The 23,166-nt window shown below is 38.5% G+C and overlaps 1 protein-coding gene across 1 annotated transcript in view; it reads left to right on the top strand.

Annotated features, from left to right (window-relative positions):
* PKHD1 (PKHD1 ciliary IPT domain containing fibrocystin/polyductin) overlaps nucleotides 1–23,166 on the top strand; it is a 499,554-nt gene that overhangs the window by 100,200 nt on the left and 376,188 nt on the right. The window lies entirely within an intron of this gene.

The following is a 23,166-nucleotide window of genomic DNA, read 5'->3' on the forward strand; positions in this document are numbered from 1 at the left end:
CAGAGCAGGGACTCAAATTGAGACGTAATGATTCTGGAGCCTATGCTCTTTGGCACTCCTGCCCCATCATCTTCAAGCTGGAGAGTTTAGAGATAGTAACTCCTGATTACAGTGTCTACAGGCATTGGTTGTAGAAGTAGAAGAATATGATGAAATAATTTAAAAAATGCTCTCTTAGAGTTAGGGTTAGGGTAAAAAGAAAAAAATAAAAAAAGAGAAAAAGAATGCCCTCTGTATGTTGAATGAATCAATCCGGAAGGTTCATAAGATTAATATTGGCAATGCTTGGAGTGATATATTTATTTCTATGTCTATGACTATATATTTAGCTATAAAGTCCATCATTAAGGTACAGTTTAAGATTTCTTTGTGAAATCTTAAGAAACCATCCCTTTCAACATCAGGGGAAATTGACTCTTCGTTACTGAGCTTTGGCACAACTGGAAGTACATCACAATTAGCCTATTTAAGGCAATATATTTATGGGGGCCTATTTTTATTTAACTTTTAAAATAATCAATTTTAAATATGTGACAATAGAGAGAATAGCATAATGAACCCGTGTACCCGTCATCCACCTTCAACAGCTATCAACTTATTTACTTTTGTTTTTTAAACTTTTAAGTGGAGATTATGTTATGTAGATTATCCTTTGAATAGAGGAATCTGCTAATGGGGATTTTAAGGGTGAAGCGTGAGGCATAGGGTTGATATTAAAAATCAGAGCACAATACACATAAACAAAATTTTCCTTTGAGTCCCTTTTATTTTGTCTTTCTTTTGTTTTTATCTTCCATTCCACTCTTATTTTAAGGTTTAAGTTCATAAGGCCTAAAACTTCCCAAGTGTATTTCCATTTTTAAACAGATTTCTCAGAGATCCAAATAAGTGAAGTTATAGTGGTAGAAAAAGTGGCAATGAAGGTGAGTTTTGTATATGGGGTTGTCCATGCTTGGCACAAAATTCCATTGTCTGAGCAACTAACTCTTCATTAACTTTAAGACTGTAAGTGGTAACTCAAATACATTGAACATTTATATTTGGCAGACAGATGGTATTTAAGTATTTTTTCTACCTTATTTTCATAGCACTCTGAGTAGGTAGTATTAGTTCCATTTTGCAGATAAGGAAAGGGATACTTCAAAAATGTTAGGAGACTTGCCCTAGGCCCTGTGGCTAGTAATGTCGGAGCCGTGAGTTTGAGATGTAGTCTGCCTAACTTTAAACTTTCTCTTAACCTTGATGCTGCCTGCTGAATAAGTTACAAAAAAAGCTAGTGAATGTTATGTTGTAGGTGGAGAGAGCGAGAGATGGGGAAAAAGTGGGATAGAATGGAAAATAAATGAGTTCATAAAAGAACCTCTGATAAAATCTCATATCCAGTGTGTAAGGTCTGTTCTCGCCGAGGATAAAACGAAGAAACTGAGGCCAGCACGAAAATAATCCAATGGAAAGGAATTTATTCAGGTCCTGGGTGAGGTTCTGTGGTCTGACAGGAGGGGCCAGAGAAGTTGCACGGACTCCTCTCAGACGTGGGGTTTTATACGGAGTGAGGGAGCTGGATTGGTTGTGGGAGAGCAGGACTGCTATTGGGTAAGTTACAAGCCTTTACCTAGGACTTGGCTTGTTGTTGGTTGGAATTACTCGGCTGCTATTGGTTGTTAAGACTCGGCTGCTATTGGTTGTTAAGAGGCTGGGGTTACTGCACCTTGTTTGCATACTGGGCTCTTTTAACGGAAGGTCAGGCTGTGCGAGCATGGGAGAAGGGAACAAGCCTGAGCATGTCTGAGCTTACCTGAGCTCGTCCGGGCTTGTCCGAGCTTTTGAAAAAAGGAGGGGAGGGGAGCGGGTGTGCGGCCACACTCCCGGCAAGGCAACGGCCTTACACAGTGAAATAAGAGCAATGCTACATGAGTTCACTTTAACTTCAAGGATATGACTATTTACTAAGGAACAAAAGTGTTTTGATTTTATCTTGATAATATTGGTACAAAGAGCAGAATTCTTTTTATAGCCCATAGTTACTTCCCTGGCCCTGAAATACGGAAGGGCTCTGAAACATGGGAGGGGCTTCATCCATTCCTGCCCTGATTTAGTATGAAAAGATGTCCACAGGAATAAAACAAAGAGATATGCCAAACAAGGAAAGCAAAAGGACTCAGGGAGCAGATATTATCAGTGTTGGGAGAGGCAACATCTGCACAAGGTTGTTAAGATGTAGCAAGTCAAGATGGCCACTGCAGTAACCACAGGCTATGTGAAGAGATAAATGGTTGACCCCAGCCTGTGTCAGGCTACGATTGATGCCACTATCAGCCCTAGTGCCTTCCCAATGATTTTTTAAAAAAAATCTTTGATAGAGTATGTTATCTAGTTACTGGCATGAGGGCAATAGCCTGGAGGGGTGCAGGAAAAGGGAAGAATAAAAGGTCACTCCAGGAGGACAATCTCTGTCGGACTAAATGAGAAGAAAAGGATCTAGCTTAAAAGGGAGGAAATAAATAAATAACAATAAAAGCAGCTGCTAGGTGCATGGATGGAATAGTGAAATTGCTGTTTCCCTCCCTCCCTTCCTCCCTTCCTCCCTTCCTCCCTTCCTCCCTTCCTCCCTTCCTCCCTTCCCTTCTTTCCTCCTTCCCCCTTTCCTCCCTTCCCCCTCTCCCTTGTTTCCTCCCTCCCTTTCTCCCTTCATTTTCTCTGATTTAAAAAAATTAAGATAAACCTTGAGTTATTACTGAGAATTCAGAAGATATAGCTATATATTCTTTGTTTTTCTCTTGAGGTATTTTAATGGTCTAATTGGGATCGTTAAGTCTTTTTGTTTAAATCTCTAGAAGTGGTGAAATCAAAGGCCTTTCTTAGCCCTCCTCTATGTAGGATACTGATGACTCAAGAGCGACAAATAATTTAAAACAGGCAAAACAAAATTTCTCTAGATAATGGGAAAATATGTCTTTATAATATGCCATTATTAACTTATTTGTGGTGAATGTGCAGGTTCAATTCTATGCTAACTCCCTAGTCTTCCTTTCTACACATATCCATATGCACAGAGACACCCCTGCAGATGTGCCTGCATGCGTAGTTTTTTCACATGTACCTATACCTATTTTTGGAAGGGTAGGAATAAAATTGCTTTTGCTCAGTATCACTTTACCAAAAGAATTGTATTTCATGATAATAGAAACTTTAGTTGGCTCCTTTTTAGCCTTGAAAAATGTTTTGCTGCAGAAAAAGCAAGAAAGGACTGAAACAGTATTTTTGTCTAAAAGAGTATGGCTTTAATTAGAATATGTTTTTTCTTTTTATTTAACCTGGAAAAATCTGTTTTTTTTTTTTTTTTCTTTCCTCATGAAGTTTTTGCAGGAGGTAAAATGTCAGTGCCAGGGCAGAGGCCCCGGAGAGTGGAGTGGATTCGTGGCATTAATACGCACCTTTGAGAAGGATCATATGGGATATAAAAATATCACTCCCAAAAGCAACTCTGGGAAGACCAGAGAAATATTTTTTAGGCAGATTTCAACTTTTTCTAAAGCAATAGACTTTAACAATGTGAAAAAAAGCTAGTGAATGCTATGTTGTTGGTTTTCTCTAGCTAGTGCTGTGCAGGGTCATCATTAGTTGGCACAAGTTAGAGGACTTGTCTTGGCACCCCTTCTTCTGTCAAAAGTACCAGAGTCGTGGAAAAACTGAGTCTCGATGCTGAAAGACTCAGGTCCTAGTCCCTAATAACACCAAGGTCCTGGGTCCTTGACCTAATTTCTCAGAGCCATCATTTCCCCTCAATGATGGCAATAGTGCTTAGCCATATTTTCCTGCAAGGTTTTTGAGTTTTAAATGGATCTACAGGTGTGAAGCCCTCTCTAAGTATGAAAGTGCATTCAACTCTTAGTTCTTTTGTCAGTGTGGACTCCAGTGGCATATGGTGGTGGTAGTTGGGTGTAACGTGGCCAAAGTGCTTGCATAGAAAACTGGAATGTGCTACTTGCAGAGCACAGCAGTAAAACAGTGGCTCTTGGAAATTTCCTTAGGATTGTTTAAAGTGGGAGCAAGGTGGGGGAGATGAAAAATATGTAGTATGTATTTTTTATACTTTTAACAGTTTCTAATTGGCAATACAAAATATATGCTGGATAACTTGATTTGCCAATAGAATTAATTAATATGGTTTGAGATATTAAATTTAAAATAAAAATTTATTTTGTCAAGAATTTGTCTTATGTATTGAGGCATAAATTACCTATAACAGAACATGCAAATCTTAAGTGTATAGCTTATTAACATATGTATATACTGCTAAGACTAGACTCAAAGTGAATACATAAGGCATTTTCATCACCAAAGAAAGTTGATTTTGTTTTCATTTCTCCTGTTTTTTCCATAAATGGTGATGTAACAACTAGATCTTAAGAAATATATCTTTTCCTTGTTTTAGTTTAAGGAAAAGATGAGGAAGGCAAAAAGTGAGCAATGATACTTACTAAACACCTGTTATATGTCAGGCACTGAGTTAGTCTTCAGGTACACTATTTAACTCATTAAGAATTCTCAAAAAAATCTCTATTTTACAGATAAGAGATTGAGCTTCAGAGAAATTAGGTGGCTATACCAAAGGTCATATAGCGACTATTCGGTAGAGTTAGGATTTGAATTTGTGTTGCTGCTTCCAGAGCCCATTTTATTCAACTACTAAAATAAAACAATTGCCAGGACTTAGAGACTTGAGGGTCTTCTGGAGAATCAGGAATACTGAAAGTTCACAGTTTCAGTTTCAGGAAAAAAAAAGGTCTTAGAAAAAGAACTTCTTCCTTGTGAAGGGAAAAAGCTGACTGGGCTCTCCTTTTGACTGGAGATTCAGTCTGATTTAACCTTTCTGTTTCTGAGGCTGTATTTTTCTCATCTCAGATTTATGAAACTTTTATTATTATTGAGGCAAGTTTTAAATATTGCTTAAGGGCACGTGCTGCTAAAGCCTGAAAACAGATCGTCAAAGCCTTGGTTCTACTACTTTCCAGCACTTTGTTTTTGGGCATGTTACTTTGCCTTTGCCTCTGCAGGTCTCAGTTTTCTCATCTGTAAATAGGGCTAAGAAGGTAGACTCTTGGAAGGTCATTGTGAAATTTAAACAGGTTATAGAAGTGAAGGTTTTTATGCAGTGCCTGACATCTAATAAATGCTCACTCAATGTTTATCATTTTTATTATTATTATCATTTTTCCCAGCCTCATACCTTCATCTTTGAGTATTTTAATTATTGTTCTCATTTTCATTTTGATATTTACCAAATCCAGATCAATTTATTTAATGTGTTACCAAAACGGGGGTATTGGAGTGAATGAGAAAACAACTGGCCTCTGAGACTGTGCCCTGCATGTGCCATGCCCCCAACCCTGGAGGGCTCTGTCAGCCTTGCTGGCTGGAGCTCTATCTTGATGCCCTCACATCCTATGTACTTACTGCTGTACCTACCATCGGCTATTATACTTGTTTCCTCCTAGACTATGTACCTGTCAGAGGTAGTCTGAGCACCTACAACTGTGCCTGGAGTTTAGTAGATGCTGCCACACTATTTGTTGGATGAAGGGCATTTCCAAATTTCATTTCTGGACAAAACTCCTGATGGTGTCATTTTGCCAGTTTTAAAGTTTCCTAACATCTCACTTTTCTATTTTCCTTAGGGAATGAGAAATACCACAGAAGTTAATTCTCTAGGCAGCTGAAGAATTTCCATCAAAATACCAAGCCATGTTTATTTTTGATATTGTCTTCTAAAACATATCAAAGGTTTTTCTGTCCTTTTACCTGAACATAGACGGTAGTATCAAATATTTTCTTGATGCTTCTGGATCATCAGCCCAAACTTCAGTTGTTTCACTTTTTAAAAAATAACTCTATCCCAGGTGGTGCTATTGAAATTACTAAATGGCCCATGACATTATTGATGTATTTTGTCCCTTCCTTTGCTGTCAGACTGACTCACATCTGGATGCTGTCAGTAGCCCCTACTTCCTTCTAATTGATCCTTCTGTTTTCTTCACCAACTGACAAGATAACAAAATTTTAACAGATATATTCAATTCTGAGTGTAGCCTTGAAAGATACATCTTGAAGAAATACGTGAGGTTTGGTGTATGGACACTGTGATCTATTCCTCACCTCTCCCCTTGATTTCTCATTAGTCATCTTCATGACTGAGATTGTGAGAGATCAGATAAGTACCTCTCCACAACAGGACTGAATATGGTGTTTCTATAATATTAGAGACAAATGCTATATATTACCTACATTTCTGTTTTTTTTTAACTCGTGATCATAACTACACAGATCCCCATAGCAAAATTATTTCTGTTAATCCCATTCATTTTTACCTTACATTCTCACTTTGCTACCTGGAAATATGCTGATTATAAATAAATTATTAATATGACCTCTACCATTTGTGAATTAATAACCATCACAAATATATTCTTATTCACAAATGGTTACATAAATTGTTTAAAAAATACTTTCCATCGTATAACTTCTAGAAATAAATAACTCATATAGCATGTGAGAAGACAGTATCAAAATATCACATGTATTCCATAAATACGTATAATTATTATATGTCAGTAAGAAAGAAGCCCTTCTAGTTTAGACAATATTCCTGTGTTTTATCATTTAAGGTAGCATATGCTTTATTTTATTTTATTTTATTTTTTGAGATGGAGTCTTGCTCTGTTGCTCAGGCTGGAGTGCAGTGGCATGATCTCTGTTGCCCAGGCTGGAGTGCAGTGGCATGATCTCAGTTTGCTGCAACCTCTGCCTCCCGGGTTCAAGTGATTCTCCTGCCTCCTAGGTAGCTGGGATTACAGGCACCTGCCAACATCCCCAGCTAATTTTTACATTTTTAGTAGAGACAGGGTTTCGCCACTTTGGCCAGGCTGGTTTTGAACTCCTGACCTCAAGTGATCCCCCTGCCGCCAACTCACAAAGTGCTGGGATTACAGGCATGAGCGACCACCACCGGCCTGCTTTCTTTTTATACATTCATTCATCTTAATTTTTTGGTTGTTATATATTTCTTAAACCATGCTCCATAAGCCCAGAAATTATTGTTTATTCACTATTGTATTTTTCATGCAAAATAGGTCAAAATAAAGATTCAACAGATATGTTGTTTTGCAATGAATATTTCAAGAAATCGATTTCTACAAATGGTACTGCAGCAGACATCTTCTACATTTATCTTTCCAAATATTTGAGAAAGTATATGAAACTCAGAGATAACCTTCAATTTGTATGTAGATTTTTCTAATTTTTTCACAGATCATGCATGTTGCAAAATAATATAGTTTGCCAGTTTATGCATTTCCATTAAAAAAGGAACATATGAAGATGTCACTTGTAATTTTAACATAAATGATAATCTAATAATTTTTGTTTTCTCTATGGAAAAATATAATGACAAAAACATCTTTGGCAAAGAATCCAGCTTTCTTGCTTTCGCCTTATTTTTTCTCTAGTTGTAATGACTGAGTTGTCTTCATTGATTTAGCATCATCCTTGGGCATTTTCTCCTTTGTATTGTAGGAGTAACCCTATCTTAATTTGGTGAATAAAAACCTTGAAATTATATGTTATTTCTAGTTCACAGATTCTGAACTTCCTTTTCTTTGTAACTGAGATTTCCTCTTCATTCCTTAGAGGCATTCCAGATTAGGTTATAATTTCTGCTTTTACTTTTACTTGGTCCAGGAATGCCTCAGGCAAAGGATACTCCTACATTCTCCAGCATTAACACTGGCTTCAGGGAAAGGGGAGCAGTTCTGAATTTCATACTGATATTGGCATCCAGGCATGTTCAAGGTCAAGAATCTGTACAGGATCACTGAACACAGACCATTGTTCATAGGACTGTGTCATGAGATTCAGAATAATGCTCCCTCTTTGTTTTAATAAATTATGGAGGTAGAAACTGACAACATGTAAATTTTGTGCAAGAGCAGGGTATGTGTGAGTATCCTTTTACTTCAAACTCAATCCCTCTTTTTCATTTTACTTCTTAAACAAGTCAGGATGCCTAAAGCCTTCCTTGTTGAGTAAAGCGAATAGCTTCCTTCTAGGCCTTTCTCATGGGGAAACTACTTGGTTAATAATGGATTCACTTTCATTCAATGAACCAAGATTTTAGCTAAGAAGAATCTGTGCAGTCTTCCCAGGTTTATTGATCTATTCACTGTGTTCTCTTTTGGGAAAGGATAATTTTAATGGCATTGCCAATAAAGAATATATGTTTTTATCTTGTCTTTCTAATGAGCGAATGCTAGAGCTGAAGTCTCTCTGTGGGCTTGTTTCCTTTTGCCTTGTGGCCTGCCCCTTTGCCATGACTCAGAGTTTTCAAATCTGTCCTTATAATCCGGGTTGCTATAGAGCAAAGAACTTCATTAACATTTTCCTGCTAGACTTGAAAACAATTAGAACAGTGTGACTAGAAAGAGTTAAAGAGGACCCCCCAGACCCTAAAACCAAACAGACATCACAGAACAGGGATAGCAGGTAAAGTGGTTGCTATAAACACTTTCTCTTGAAAGCTGTGCCTTTTCAATAAACACACTGTTAGGCCTTAGCAAAATATTTCCAGTTGCCTTCATGGGTGGTGCAGTGCTGGAAGCTGTTAGCTTGTGCTCAGTTAAATTTCAAACGTCAAAGCTCATTAATAGTGATTTTAGCCAAAGACAGCTTGTAAGGAGCTGTGCAAACTTAACTTCCTCAAATAAAATGAGAAGAAAGATGACCATTTAACATTGCTTTTCCTCCCCCTGCTTTCTTCACCTCCGCTTCGAGTTTGTTTTGGGTTTTATTGACAGTAGGTTTCAAGTTTATATTCCGCATTTCCCTTAATTTGCCTTGTCCTTTTATCTGCCCCCCACCCTTGGGAAATAGGCCTATTACAAAGGTGTTGCGATGTTTCTTTGAGTTTTAGGAGGAGTGTTTTGTCTGTTTGAAGCAGGCCTGGAGGAGTCTGTGAAAGTGTTAAGGCAGAAGGTTCGGCTTTTGAGAGAGAAACACACTGTGATATGATTATGTGCTCAGATGCTTTTCCAGCCTTGTCTCTGAATACAAATGTAAAAGGAGATTCCATTTACACAATAATGATGTTTCAAATTAAAATATCAATACAGGCAAGCTCCCTTATGTTTTGTAGTCTGGGCAGTTCTCTGTTGGTATATAGAAAATTAAATTTTTTAAGTATTTTGTTTAACTTAGTCTCATACTTGTGCATTATGAGTGTGGATTGGCCCGCTGTGTTAAATTCTCTGACGAATTGATTAATAATGGGGCTACCAATTACAAATTTGACATCGACTTGGCCTTGCTGTTGACTTTGGGTTTTGGTAACAGGACACTTCACTGTGCTTCCTTCCTGCATCTTGCAAAGGCTTCCTGGTCGGTGTAAGCAATGTCTGGGATTTCAGAATGTGTTGTGGGAGGCTCAGGGAGTCAGTGCAAAGGCCGCAGATGTGGTTAAGATGTGGATATTTTGGAGCCTCTCTAAAGGGCTCTGTACCACAGTGCCTTTGAAGAATTTGAGCTTGGGTTGCACAGAGGTTTTTGCAAGACTCAAATCAGAGTAGAGGTAGAGTGTAGTGGGAAAAGCATGCAGGTCGAATGTTTATCAGGGGATCTTGTATCAGAGGTTTCTTCTGAGGGTTTATAGTGAGTCCATTTTAGAGGCAGGCATGGGTTCCCAATAGGTTATAAGTGCTGTAGCTTTTTCCCATTTTTGATCAAAATATAGGAACTTAACTTTTTTTTTCCTCCAACAGTTTGTTTAGGCATCTTGAGAAGCTGACTGACATTGCTATGCTACTAAAGGCTGTTAATTATAAACATTCTACCATCTTGCTATTTAGAGGAATCTACTTTCTTTAAGTGGACTGCATTCAGTTATTGTTCATAATTTCAGTGATATTTGGGTCACAGATAAACGGTTTAATAATAGGGATCATATTGAGTAGGCTGTGCTGTTCAGAGTATCAAAGTTTGCATGATTTCTTTTAAAAGCCAAGTAATGAGATATTTCTCCAAGTAAGATCATAGTCTGGTAAATATTCCTACAACTACTGCCTTCTCACTTTCATTTTCTCTACCTTCTCTTGTAAACATCTAGATTTTGCCCTTCTAAGAAAAGATACAAGCCTGTCTCATTGTAATGCTTGGCTTGTGTGTTGGTTTCTTTTCAACAGTGAGCTTCCTGAGAGCAGGGAATTATGTTATTTATCATTTTATCCTCAGGGTCTAGCACAGTACCTGGCTCAATAAATGTTTATTAGTTGAATATAGCAAAACTTTATTAATTGATACATGAACAACATTGTAGGTAGAATATTTAACTTAAGAGAAAAATCAATTTTATGGACTCTAGCACATTATTTGCATGCAAATGGGGACTGCAAATTATAAATAAGTGCTATCAATTTATTGAAGCAGGTCTACAGGCATTCTGCTGGCAGACATGGTGCCAGGAGTTTGTTTGAGTTATACCTCAATGAATATTTTCTATAATAACACTAAATAGTTTTAACGGAGGACAAAGAAATTATAAAATTTCAGGCAAGAGAAGGCATTTTGGTGTCACTGAACCCCCCCCGTTTGCTGATTGCTTATTATATACTGGTAATAAATGGGTCTAATTCATTAATTTGATCTGATTAATTTGGCAAGTGCCCACTATGTACCAGGCAAGGTGCTAGTGACTTGTAATACACATGCGATTACCAGATAGTCCTTGTCCTTAAAACTCACACTCTGGCAAGGTGAAACATTGATGTAAATATGGAGCACAAAAGCAGGAGCACAGAGTGCAGGGCAGCCCTGAGGGAAGATAGCTTCTCCAGGGTCCAAGAAAATCATTCCGGGAAGATTTAAAATGAAGCCAGGCCTTGGAAAACAACTGGAGTGCTCAGGAGAGAAAAATCATGTACATACAAGTCGTGATATGTTAGGGGACACTATGGCTTTTGGTATAGCTTGAAGATGGCACATGATCCAGCAGAATTATGGGGAGAAGCCAGGGAGGGTGCTGGGAGACAACTTGTAGGGTAGAGAATTAGATGCTTATTTGAATTTGGACTTTGATTTCTAGGCACTGGAGTCAGCTCTTTTCTAAGCTCTACAATCTGTGTATTCTAAGCGTGTGTGTGTGGGAGGCAGGTCCGGTGGGTGACTGTATGTGTGGGTGACTGTGTGCCATGTGGAGAGGAGGAAGAGAGCGATAAGGAGAAGGACAGAGAGAGAATAAATGAGTGAGGTTAATTTTCCTAGGTGGAGAATATTAGGATGCAGAAGAGAATGAAAGGATGTGAGAGATTGGAAGCAGAGAGATCAGAATGGCTGTTGCAATCAATGGTCATCCATTTAACATTCATTCATTCACATAATAAGTACTTATTAAAAACCTACTATGTACCAAGTCCTGTGATAAACCCTAGATGCATAATTGATGTGCTCTCTGTCCTCATGGAGCCTACCGTCAAGAAGATCCAGGTGAGAGATGAGCAACTCTTAAACTAAGGCCTACGTGAGAAGGTACAGAAATCACCTGTCATCTTCAGACACACTCTATATGTTCTGTATGGTCTTTTCTTCTCTATGTAGCTGCATACATAGTTGCATACATAGAGAAGAAAAGAATGAACAAAGAGGCATTTATGAGGTCATGGACACAACTTGATTACCTATTGGACTTTGGAGATTAAGGACAGAACAAGTCAGGTGATTATAGTTTTAGAGTTTGGTAACTCTGTAAACTTGATATTGATGGCTAAGTGAGTAAGTTTGTGAGAAGAGGAAAATAATGAATGTCATTGTACACATATGGCTGAGTGCTCCATGTAACATACAAATGGAGATGTCCATTTAGAGTTTAGGAAAGAGTTGAGACACTCTCTCCTTTAGTTCAAACCTTTCAGTTAAGTTTGAGATACAGATTTGAAAGTTGTTATGAGGTGGGTGATAACAGAAGCCACAGGAGGTGACAATGTCCAGGAAGAATGTGCAGATGAGGAGGAAGCAGATGGATGCCTGGGACTGCCAGTGTTTGTGAGAGGAGCAGAGAAGCGGGCTGATCCCTACTTGTGTTCTAGACTGCCTCCTCTTCTCTTTGGTAGCACTTGATGTCAAAATGGCCCAATCTCGTTTCTGCATTTCTCTCAGTACATAAGCTTTTTAATCTTAAATAAAGAACCCCTAACTTCCCCTAACGCTTCTTTGACTTTATGGCCCCTTTTTTCATGTGATTGAGTCTCTTCGTCCCTCACAGCCCATGTTTGCTGAAAGCCTAGTGACATTGGCTGTTTCCTTTTCCTTACCTCTAGTCCAGCCCCTGCCAGCTCCTTGGCTTTGACATCCCCTCAACACTGAAATATCCCTGGCTGGGGTAGTCTTCAAAGATGATTTTGAAGTCTTTATCTCTTGACCTGTTTTGAACGTATTAATCTTGATGGGCTCTAATAATCTCTTAACTCCAATTCAGTCCAATATAATTTTGAAAGCCCCACATTTATCCAATTTTTAAAGATTTCTTCACCCCTAGATGGCTTGGAAACCTTGGTGTGGGGTGGGGTGGGGAATAACTATTTCCCTCTTCTCTCCATCTCTTTCCATCCTTCCTCTAGGAGTTGGCTCAAGGGGAGAGATGAGTAGGGCCAAAGGATACACCATGTGTGTCTTTGGTGCAGCTTCTATTTGAGGTGCTATCTGGGTGGGAAATGCACAGGTTCTCATCTTATGGGCTTTTATGTGGCTTCATCAGAAATCCTCCTGCTGGGGTCCTAAGCCTGCAACTCTCTCTGAATGGCTGGCCCATTTTTTTTGGAGGGGAGATGATGGCGAAGAGCTTTGCTTCTCCCTCACCAATCCAGTCTGCTTCTTGGGAAAGATCTCTTTAAATCCTATCAGCCTGTTCCCTTTGGTGGGATCTACATTTGCCTGTCTCTCCAGAGGTGGCATGCAGCTTGTCCTCAAACCAGTGCCCCCTCTTCCCTCTGCCACTTGGCACGGGCAGCTCCAGCCAGTCTCTTGTCTTTAGACTTCCCAGGTGGGAATCAAATACTAGTGTCTTTTCCATTAAGCTCTCCCATAGGTTCTCTTGCAGCTTCACTCATCTGGCTTAGGTAGAGTGAGAGTGGAAATAGAAAATACTACAACATACTAAATTTTGCAAGGTAGTTTGGGGAAAGGACTACAGCAGTATGTGCAAAGCCTGTGAAAGCAGTGAGAAGGGTGGGGGTAGCTCTGCTTTGGGGTGAGGGGACACTATCAAAAGCTGCTCAAAGAAAGAATGACCTGACTTTGAAAGAATGAGTTTGTCTGGCAGAACAGGGGTGAAAGTCTGTTCTAAATGAAGGTAATGGAGACAAGCTCTATGAATAAAGGCATAGGACATAAAGTAGTAGTGTGTCTGAAGACTACAGGTGATTTCTGTAAGTTTTCAGGTTGGGATTGGGGAGCAGGGGGGACAGGTGAACAGGGCTTGTAAGTACAGACATGCACACACACAAACAGGGTGTACAAACCCACACTTTGCAGAGCAACGAGGGAGGCATAGATGCTGAGGGTTGCCTTCTTTTCTGTTTTCTCATTCTTTTACCTGGGTTTAGGACGTTGAAAAAGTCACTTTACCTCTATGGGTTTCAGTGTCCTCATCTGAAAAAGGAGGGTGTTAGATGTTCTAAATTCTATTTCCCCAATTCCAAATAGGCCTTACAGAGAAGCACTGAAGAAACTGAGTAAGTTTAATTTTTTTTTTTTTTTTGAGACGGAGTTTCGCTCTTGATACCCAGGCTGGAGTGCAATGGCGCGATCTCGGCTCACCGCAACCTCCGCCTCCTGGGTTCAGGCAATTCTCCTGCCTCAGTCTCCTGAGTAGCTGGGATTACAGGCACGCGCCACCGTGCCCAGCTAATTTTTTGTATTGGTAGAGACGGGGTTTCACTATGTTGACCAGGATGGTCTCGATCTCTTGACCTCGTGATCCACCCGTCTCGGCCTCTCAAAGTGCTGGGATTACAGGCTTGAGCCACCGCGCCCGGCCGTAAGTTTAATTTTTTAATGTGAGGGTTTGATCTGTAGGATTATGGAACCCAAGAATATTGGTGATTTTATTAAATATGGAGAAACATCTTTTTTCAGTTTTTTTTTTTAAGATGGAGTCTTACTCTGTCACCAGGCTGGAGTGCAGTGGCACAATCTCAGCTCACTACAACCTCCCGGGTTCAAGCAATTCACCTGCCTCTGCCTCTCAAGTAGCTGGGACTGCAGGTGCATGGCACCATGCCTAGCTAATTTTTGCATTTTTGGTAGAGACAGGGATTCACCATGTTGGCCAAGATGGTCTCGATCTCTTGACCTCATGATCTGCCTGCCTTGGCCTCCCAAAGTGCTGGGATTACAGGCATGAGCCACTGCGCCTGGCCTTTCAGTTTTTAAAATTGTGGTAAAATATGTACACCATAAAATTTTACCATTTTAACTATTTTTAAGTGTACAGTTCAGCAGCATTCAGTACATTTAGATTATTGTGTAACCATCAAGAACATCCATCTCCAGGATGTTTTCTCTTCCCATACTGTAATCTGTTAAACAGTGACTCCCTATTGGGAGTGGTGATTTCCTAGATTTTGGTGCACCCATCACCCAAACAGTGTGCACCTTCCCCCAGCACCTGGCGACTACTGTTTCTATGAATTCGACTACTGGACACTTTATACAAGTGGAATTATACAATATCTGTTCTTTTGTGTTTGGTTTATTTCTTTTAGCATAACATTGTCCTTAAGATTTATCCATGTCGTATCATGTGTCAGAATCTCCTTCCTTTTTAAGGCTGAGTAAAATTTCATTGTATGTATGTATTACATTTCGTTTGTCCACTCCTGTGTCAATGGATGAGTTGCTTCCACCTTTTGGCTATTGTAAATAATGCTGCCTATGAGCATGGCTATGCACATATCTCTTTGAGACCCTGCTTTCAATTCTTTTGGGTATATACCTGGAATTGCTGAATTATAATCTATGTAATTTTTTGAGGAATTTTCCTACTATTTTCCACTATGACTACACCATTTTGCATTTCTACCAGCAATGTACAAGTTCTAATTTCTAATTTCTCAACATTTTCTTGCCAACAGTTTTTTTTCTTTTAAATTAGAGACAGGGTCTTGCTGTGTTGTCCTGGCTGGAGTGCTGTGGCTATTCACAGGCATGCTCCAACTACTCTCATGATCAGCACAGGAGTTGTGACCTGCTCTTTTTCTGGCCTGGGTTGGTTCATTCCTCCTGAGGCAATGGGGTGGTCCCTGCTCCAGAGAGGTCACCATATTGATGCTGAACTTAGTTCGGACATGCTTAGTGCATAGTGCAGTACTACAGCACAGAACTCCTGGATTCAAGCAATCCTTCTGCCCCAGCCTCCTGTGTAGCTGGGACTGCACTTGGATTTTTTTCCTCTGTTTTTTACTGATAGATGTCTTAATGGATGCAAAGTATTATCTTGTGGTTTTGAGGAACGTTTTCCTCATAATTAGCGATGTTGAACATCTTCATGTGCTCATTGGCCATTGTATATCTTCTTCGAAAAAATTTCCATTCAAGTCCTTTGCCCATTTAAAAAATCAGGTTTTGTTGTTATGGTTGTTGTTGAGCTATAGAAGTTCTTTGTATATTCTGGATATTAACCTCCTATCAGATAATTAGCAAATATTTTCTCCAACTCCCTGGGTTGCCTTTTCCCTCTATTGATGATTTCCTTTGATACACAAAATATTTTAATTTTGATGAAGTCCAATTGATTGATTGATTGATTGTACTATTTTTGGTGTCATATTCAAGAAATAATTGTCAAATACAATGTCATGAATGTTTATCCTATGTAAAAACAAAGAAACATCTTTTACATGAATTATAAATTAGCTTAAGTTCTACCTCTAAAATTCAATTCTCTTGCTTCATCTGCAAAATGTAATTAAGCTTCATTTATTTTATTTTTTCTGTTTTATTTTTAAATTTTATTTATTTAGTTTTCTGTTGTTTAAATAAGAGAAATCTATTTTCTCACAATTCTGGAGGCTGGAAATGTAACATCAAGGTGTTGGTAAGGTCTGTTTCTTCTGAACCTCTCTCCTTGGCTTGCAGATGGCTATCTCTTCTTGTATCTTCACATCGTCTTTCTTCTGTATCTGTGTTCTAATCTCCTTTTCTTTCTTTTATTTTTTATTTCAATAGTTTTTTGGGAAACAGGTGGTGTTTGGTTGCATGCATACATGCTTTAGTGGTGATTTCCTAGATTTTGGTGCACCCATTACCCAAATAGCGTGCACTGTATCCAATGTGTAGTCTTTTATCCCTCACCCCTCTTTTACCCTTTCCCCTGAGTCTCCAAAGTTCATTGTGTCATTCTTATGCCTTTGCGACCTCATAGCTTAGCTCCCACTTATGAGTGAGAACATACAATGTTTGATTTTCGATTCCTGAGTTACTTCACTTAGACTAATGGTGTCCAATTCCATCCAGGTTAAGCTTCATTTATTTTCTACGTTGACCTCCTATCCGCTAAACATACTTTCAGTGTCTTATTACCTTGGTTGCTTAGGGAATAGGGCAAGCTTTCAAGTCTATGCCTATTACATTGTCATTAAATATTCTCAAATTGTTCAAAAGGTTTAAAATAATTCTTTAAACTAAGGATGGTTTAGGTTTGCTTTGGTTTGCCCACATGAGGAGCTTAAAGACTTGCAGACAGGCTGAATATAATGGGAAAGAAAAGGAAATAAGAAGGTAAGTTAATTCTTTCTGGTTCATGGTGATTAATTAAAAAGTATTTATTTATTTTTTTCTTTCTCAATTTTCTATAACAAATGCACATGCGCACGCACACACACACACACACACACACACACACACACACAACTTTAGGTACAATCCAGGTAAGGGAAACTTCTTTTGTATGGGGGATATCAGAAGGTTATCAATAAGTAGGAAATGGTAGAATAATAGAAAGCTGTGCTATATGCTTGCCCCCTTTTTCGTGAGGTCTGTGATGTGATTCATCCATACTGGGATGAATAGTGATTGCTCTATCAAAAAAAAATTAAAAAAATCAAAAATCACTTTGATTTTGTGTTTGTCCTAACCTACCCTTATTCAATTCATTGAGTAATCTTTTATTAGTCATTGAGTTTCACATTTATAAAATGAGATATTGGAACAGATAGCTAAACTTTTATTAACCCTGAACTAACACAGATGCTTCTTGGGAGCCATATTCCTTCTAGTCGAGAAAATGTGAAAAGAAGAAATCTCTATTTTTTTCTTAAAGCAAAACAGAGCCACATGAATAATTAATCCTCAGCAAGTTGAAGTTGGGAGAATTCTGGAAAAAGGTATTTTGAACATGTGTCTTTAAGGTGTTGTGGCTTCTTGAGAAACCTTTAATATGGTTTATTGAGTTAATTCAGCCTTGAATCCCAAGGTAGTTGATTATTGCTGCTTTAAGTCTTGTTTCATGGGGGTCTTTGTGGCTTTTGGATTGCCAAAAGTATGAGGGGCTTCCTGGAAAAATATTATGCCTGTGGATTGCTTAGTTTTCGCCAAAGATCCTGAGTTTTCTGCCTTTGAGGACACATAAAAAGGGAATTTTGTATAAATGTATGTGTGTATGTTATATGCCCAAGTTTATACATTATGTGAATTGTATACAATGAATTCCAGGTGACTGTAAAGTAAATGATTAAAGTGCATTTTGCTATATGGAAGTTATATTGAGCTTTATGAATTTTTGGAAGGGCTTTGTACAATGTTTGCTTTCTGGAGTTTTCTCCAAAGAAGAGAATATGGCAAAAGAAATGCATATATTTTATTAATCTTCTTCATGAACAGCGAAAGCAATAAATTAGATGCATTTAAAAAAAAAAGCTTTATATTAATGTTTTGATATATTAAAAACCTGATAGTTGATTTTGGTATGTTTTATTTTTAATTGCTGGAGTATTTACGTTACCACCTGCTTGCTCACTGCTTCTTCCCATATTAATAACTGGCGTATAAATTTTCTGAAAAATAAAATGCAGATTTTTTTTTTTCTATCATGTCAAAGTGGCATGAGGTTTTGATCCTGACATGGAGGGTTCCTATCAGATTGCCCTTTCTGAAATCTCTGGATCTATTTCCTCTTTTGCCTGGACTGCTGTTACTGGTAGTTGGTGTTATTCAATTATCTCTACATTTTAACCTTGGTGTTTACCTCTAATGTTGCTCAAGTCAGTAAATGATTCATTGCACTTGGAACCAACAAACAGGGTTTGGCAGAAAAGGGACAATGTGTGGCGGATGTGTTTGGACTAAAGGGAACAATGCATTTGAAACTGGGCTCTAAGAGCTTAGAAATTCAATTATGTGTTCATGGAGACAAGGCTAGGTACCACGGTTCCTGGCTCAGAATGAGCACCCAGTGAATGTTCACAGAGATGAGGGTGATGGTTTTATTCAACAAAATCTGCCTGTACAAGGAAAGCGTCTGCATCACAGTGCACAAGTAAGTTTCTCGAATTTTAGGTATTTTAGATTTCATCTTCACCTCTGAAACATCTTTCTGTGTTTCCTCATTCTTTAGGTACAATTGATAATTTCATGGTATTAGCATTAACACAAACAACTTTGCATATTATCAAATACCAGGCAATACATGCATGAAAGCTTAAGAACACATGATGCTGCTTTGAGGATAAACAAATGAATTTCTTTTCCTCTCTAAAAAGTACATTAATATCTAACCTGAAGCTTAAAGAACAACGAAAAAGTTGTTTAGTGAAGGCTAGTGAAGATACCAGGTACAGAATGAGTTTCTCTTATTTCTGACCTTGGTTTTTCCCTGAAATACATTGCCTTATCTTTCTTTCTTTTTTAAAGTGAGAAATAAAAAAAGAAAATCCTTCTCTCAGGAAGCAATGCTAGTGGAAGAGTAGTGTTTTTCATACCATTTATATTCAAAATCATTCTCAGAAGTAGAGTCAGAATATGGGCCTTTAAAAATTCTTCATGTTGGGCTGGGTGTGGTTGGCTCACACGTGTAATTCCAGCGCTTTGGGAGGCTGAGCTGGATGGAAGGCTTGAGCTCAGGAACTTGGGACCAGCCCGGGAAACATGGCAAAACCTTGTCTCTACAGAAATATACAAAAATTAGCTGGGTGTGGTGGTGTGTGCCTGTAGTCCCAGCTACTCAGAAGGGTGGGGTAGGGTGGGAGGATTGCTTGAGCCCAGGAGATAGAGGCTTCAGTGAGTTGAGACTGCACCACTGCACTCCAGCCTGGGTGCAGAGTGAGACCCTGTCTCAAAAAACAACAAACAAGCAAAAAAACTTTATTATCTCCATAGGGACACATATCCTGGTTGTGTTCAGGATCAGAAAGACTTTTCATTTCTTCAGCCTAGAGAGAGAGTAACAGTGACTACATAGAAGCCGTTGTGGTATTTACTGTATATTTTTGGTAGTCATAATTCTTTCTGAGCAAAAGAAAGTTCTACATTAGGTCTTACTTTACATTTTGTGGCATCATAAATTGAAAAATTCCTTGTTGTATGTCCTGTGTAAGGAGAGTTTATGCAGTGAGAGAATGACCTGTCCTTCTGCCTAGCACTGGCACCCCACCATGATCTTGCTGTCATTTATGCTTTTGAGCAGTAACTTTAATAAAGAGGGAAAAACCTAAACATGTTCTCTGTGAAAATCGTTATCTCTAGAAGGTCCTTATGGTGGGATGTTAATTTTCTGTTTCTGCATAACAAATGACCACCATCTTAGTGGCCTAAAACAATGCCAATTTATTATCTGTGATCCTATAGATCAGAAGTCTGGGAACATGGAAAACCAAATAAAATATTTAGGAATATATTTTCTGAGGGGAAGAAAGAGGTGAAAGATCTCTACAAGGAAAATTACAAAACATTGGTGAAAGAAGTTGTGGATGACACAAACAAATGGAAAAATTCTCATGCTCATGGATTGAAAGCAATTTACAGATTCTATGGAATTTCTATCAAAATGCCAACATCATTTTTCACAGAGTTAGAAAAAGAATCCTAAAATTCATATGGAACCAAAAAAGTGCCCAACTAGCTAAAGCAATCCTAAGATAAAAGAACAAAGCTGGAGGTATCATAATACCTGACTTCAAATTATACCATAAGGCTATGGTAACCAAAACAGCATGGTACTAGTATTAAAATAGACACATAGATCAGTGGAATAGAATAGACAACCCAGAAATAAAGTCATATGCCTACAACCAACTAATCTTTGACAAAGCCAACAAAAACATACAGTGGGGAAAGGTCACCCTACTCAATAAGTGGTGCTGGGGAAATTGCACTGCCATATGCAGAAGAATGAAACTGGACCCTTATTTTTCACCTTATACAAAAATTAACTCAAGATGGATTGAAGGCTTAAATGTAATACTCAAACGTATAAAAATCCTAGAAGAAAAGCTAGGAAAAACTTTTTTGGATATGGGCCTAGGCAAAGAATTTATGACCAAGACCTCAGAAGCAAATGCAAGAAAACCAAAAATAGACAAATGGGACCTAGTAAAACTAAAAACCTTCTGCACAGCAAAATAAGTAATCAACAGAACGAACAGACAACCTGCAGAATAGTAGAAAATATTTGCAAACTATGCGTACAACAAAGGATTAATATCTAGTATCTTCAAGGAGCTCAAACAACTCAATAAAAACAAAAACCACCAAAATAACCCTATTAAAAAGTAGGCAAAGGAAAAGAACAGACATTTTTCAAAAGAAGACACACAAATGGCAAATAAGCATGTGAAAAAATACTCAAAATTAGTAATAATCAGAGAAGTGAAAGTTAAAACCACAGTGGGATACCATCTTATACCAGTCATAATGGCTCTTATTAAAAAGTCAACCTATAACAGATGTTGGTGAGGATGCTAAGAAAAGGGAGCATGTATATACTATTAGTGGGAATGTAAATTAGTACAACCTTTATGGAAAACAGCATGGTAATTTCTCAAAGAAATAAAAATGGAAGTACCATTTGATCTAGTAATCACACTACTGCATATCCACCCAAAGGAAAAGAAATTATTATTTCAAAAAGATACCTGCATTCATGTGTTTATCTCAACACTGTTCACAATAGCAAAGATAGGGAATCAACCTAAGTTTCCATTGACAAATGATTGGATAAAGAAAATCACACACACATATATACATTGGAATTCTACACATACATTGGAATTCTACTCAGCAATAAAAAAGAGTGAAATGGCTTTTGCAGCAACATGGATGGAACAATTATCTTAAGTGAAGTAACTCAGAAAGTCAAATTCCATATGTTCTCACTTATAAGTGGGAGCTCAATAATGTGTACACATGGATGTAGTGGAATAATAGATACTGGAGGCTTAAAAGGGCGGGAGGGTGGAAAGGAAGTGAGGGAAGAAAAATTACTTAATGGGTAAAATGTATACTCTTCAGGTGTTGATCACACTGAAAGCCCAGACTTTATCACTATGCAGTCTATCCATGTAGCAAAAACTGCACTTGTACCCCCTAAATCTTAATTGTTTTTTTAAATCTGGTCACAGAGTAGCTGGGTTCTCTGCTCAAGGTCTCTCAAGGCTGAAATCAAAGTGTCAACCTGGCTGTGTTCTCATCTGGAATTCAAGGTCTTCCTCCAAGCTCATTCAGGTTGTTAGTGAAAGTCATTTCCTTGTGAATATAGGATGTAGGTCTTCATTTTCTTGCTAGCTGTTGGCTGCAACCACTTTCAGCAATTAAAGGCTGTTCTTCGGTCCTAGCCTCATGGTCTCCTCCAAGCTACATGGCAGGTTACTCCTTCAAGGCCAGTGGGAGAATCTCTCTCTTAAGGACTCACCCAATTAGGTAAAGGCAGTCTCCCTTTTGAATAACTCAAAGTCAGCTGATCTCTTACTTTAATCATATCTGCATAATTCTATCATCATTACCATATAATCTAATCTAATCATGGGAGTGATAGCCCGTCATATTCACAGGCTCTGCTTCTGCTGAAGGGAAGAAGACTACATAGGGTATGTACACCAGCGGGTCAGAATCCTAGGACATCTCAGAATTCTGCTTCATACAAGTAGTATGTTTGAATTTGAGGATTTGAGAAGGTCACTAGACTCAGCCTTTGTGAAAGTGACCTTTCTCCTGCTGAGATTGTAGAAACCTATTCCATGTCTTCCTGGGCTCCATATATTTCCCTTAAGTGTGAGAAATGGACCTGGCCTGCATCTTTTTTGTTCCTGGAGACTTTACTGAAGCTAAGTGGGCTCTAGCTTCTTTAGAGGAGTTCAAGTCTGTGGTGGCCCCTAAGCAGTTTACCTGAGGTAATCCGAAGTCTTGGTAGAATACCCAGCCCTATATTCAGTATTAAAGCTGGGACATGCCTAATGTCAACAAGAAGACAGGGAGAAGGCTTGGCCTTATCTGGTTCTGATCAAATGTAAGGAATTTGTGTGGAAAAACCTTAGACCAAGAAATATGCCTAATCAGCTCTTTGCCCTCTGTGAGTTATATGCACAGCTCTTCCAAAAAGGCAAGAAAAGAAGAAAAGGTGGGGAACCGCCAAGGAGACCTAATTTGTTAGTGTTAATCGGAGACCTACCCATTCTCCTAACTGATTGTTTACTGCAAAATAGCTTGATGCTTCTTTAGCCTGGGAGCTAAATGTAATCAACTTTTGTTTGTTTCCCTAAAAAAAAATTTTTTTTTGCCCTTGAGGAGCTCATTATTTCTATTGTATGAAGATGGTAGCCCAAACATTAGTAGTAATTAGAGCAGATGGCAGTGAATACTTTTATTTTAAAATACACTGAAGCTTATAAGCTGGTTTTCATTCTCTGGGCTTTTTCCTTTTTCCTTTGCTACCACATATTCATTTTGCTTCCCTTCAGGTATAAAGAGAGGAAAGAAAGCAGAGGAAGAAAAAAAAGGGTTTCCTAGTATATGAAACTGAGGAGCTGTCAAACGTTCATAGCAGGGAAAGTAAGCTCCTGTGTATTCAATCACTGAAATTAAGTGTTTTCGAAGACGGTGCAGTCACGGGTCCATTGCATGGGGAAATAACATGTT

Source organism: Aotus nancymaae, unplaced genomic scaffold (assembly GCF_030222135.1).
Source record: "Aotus nancymaae isolate 86718 unplaced genomic scaffold, 86718_ANA_hifiasm-v0.15.2.pri h1tg000040l, whole genome shotgun sequence".
Classification (NCBI taxonomy): Eukaryota; Metazoa; Chordata; class Mammalia; order Primates; family Aotidae; genus Aotus; species Aotus nancymaae.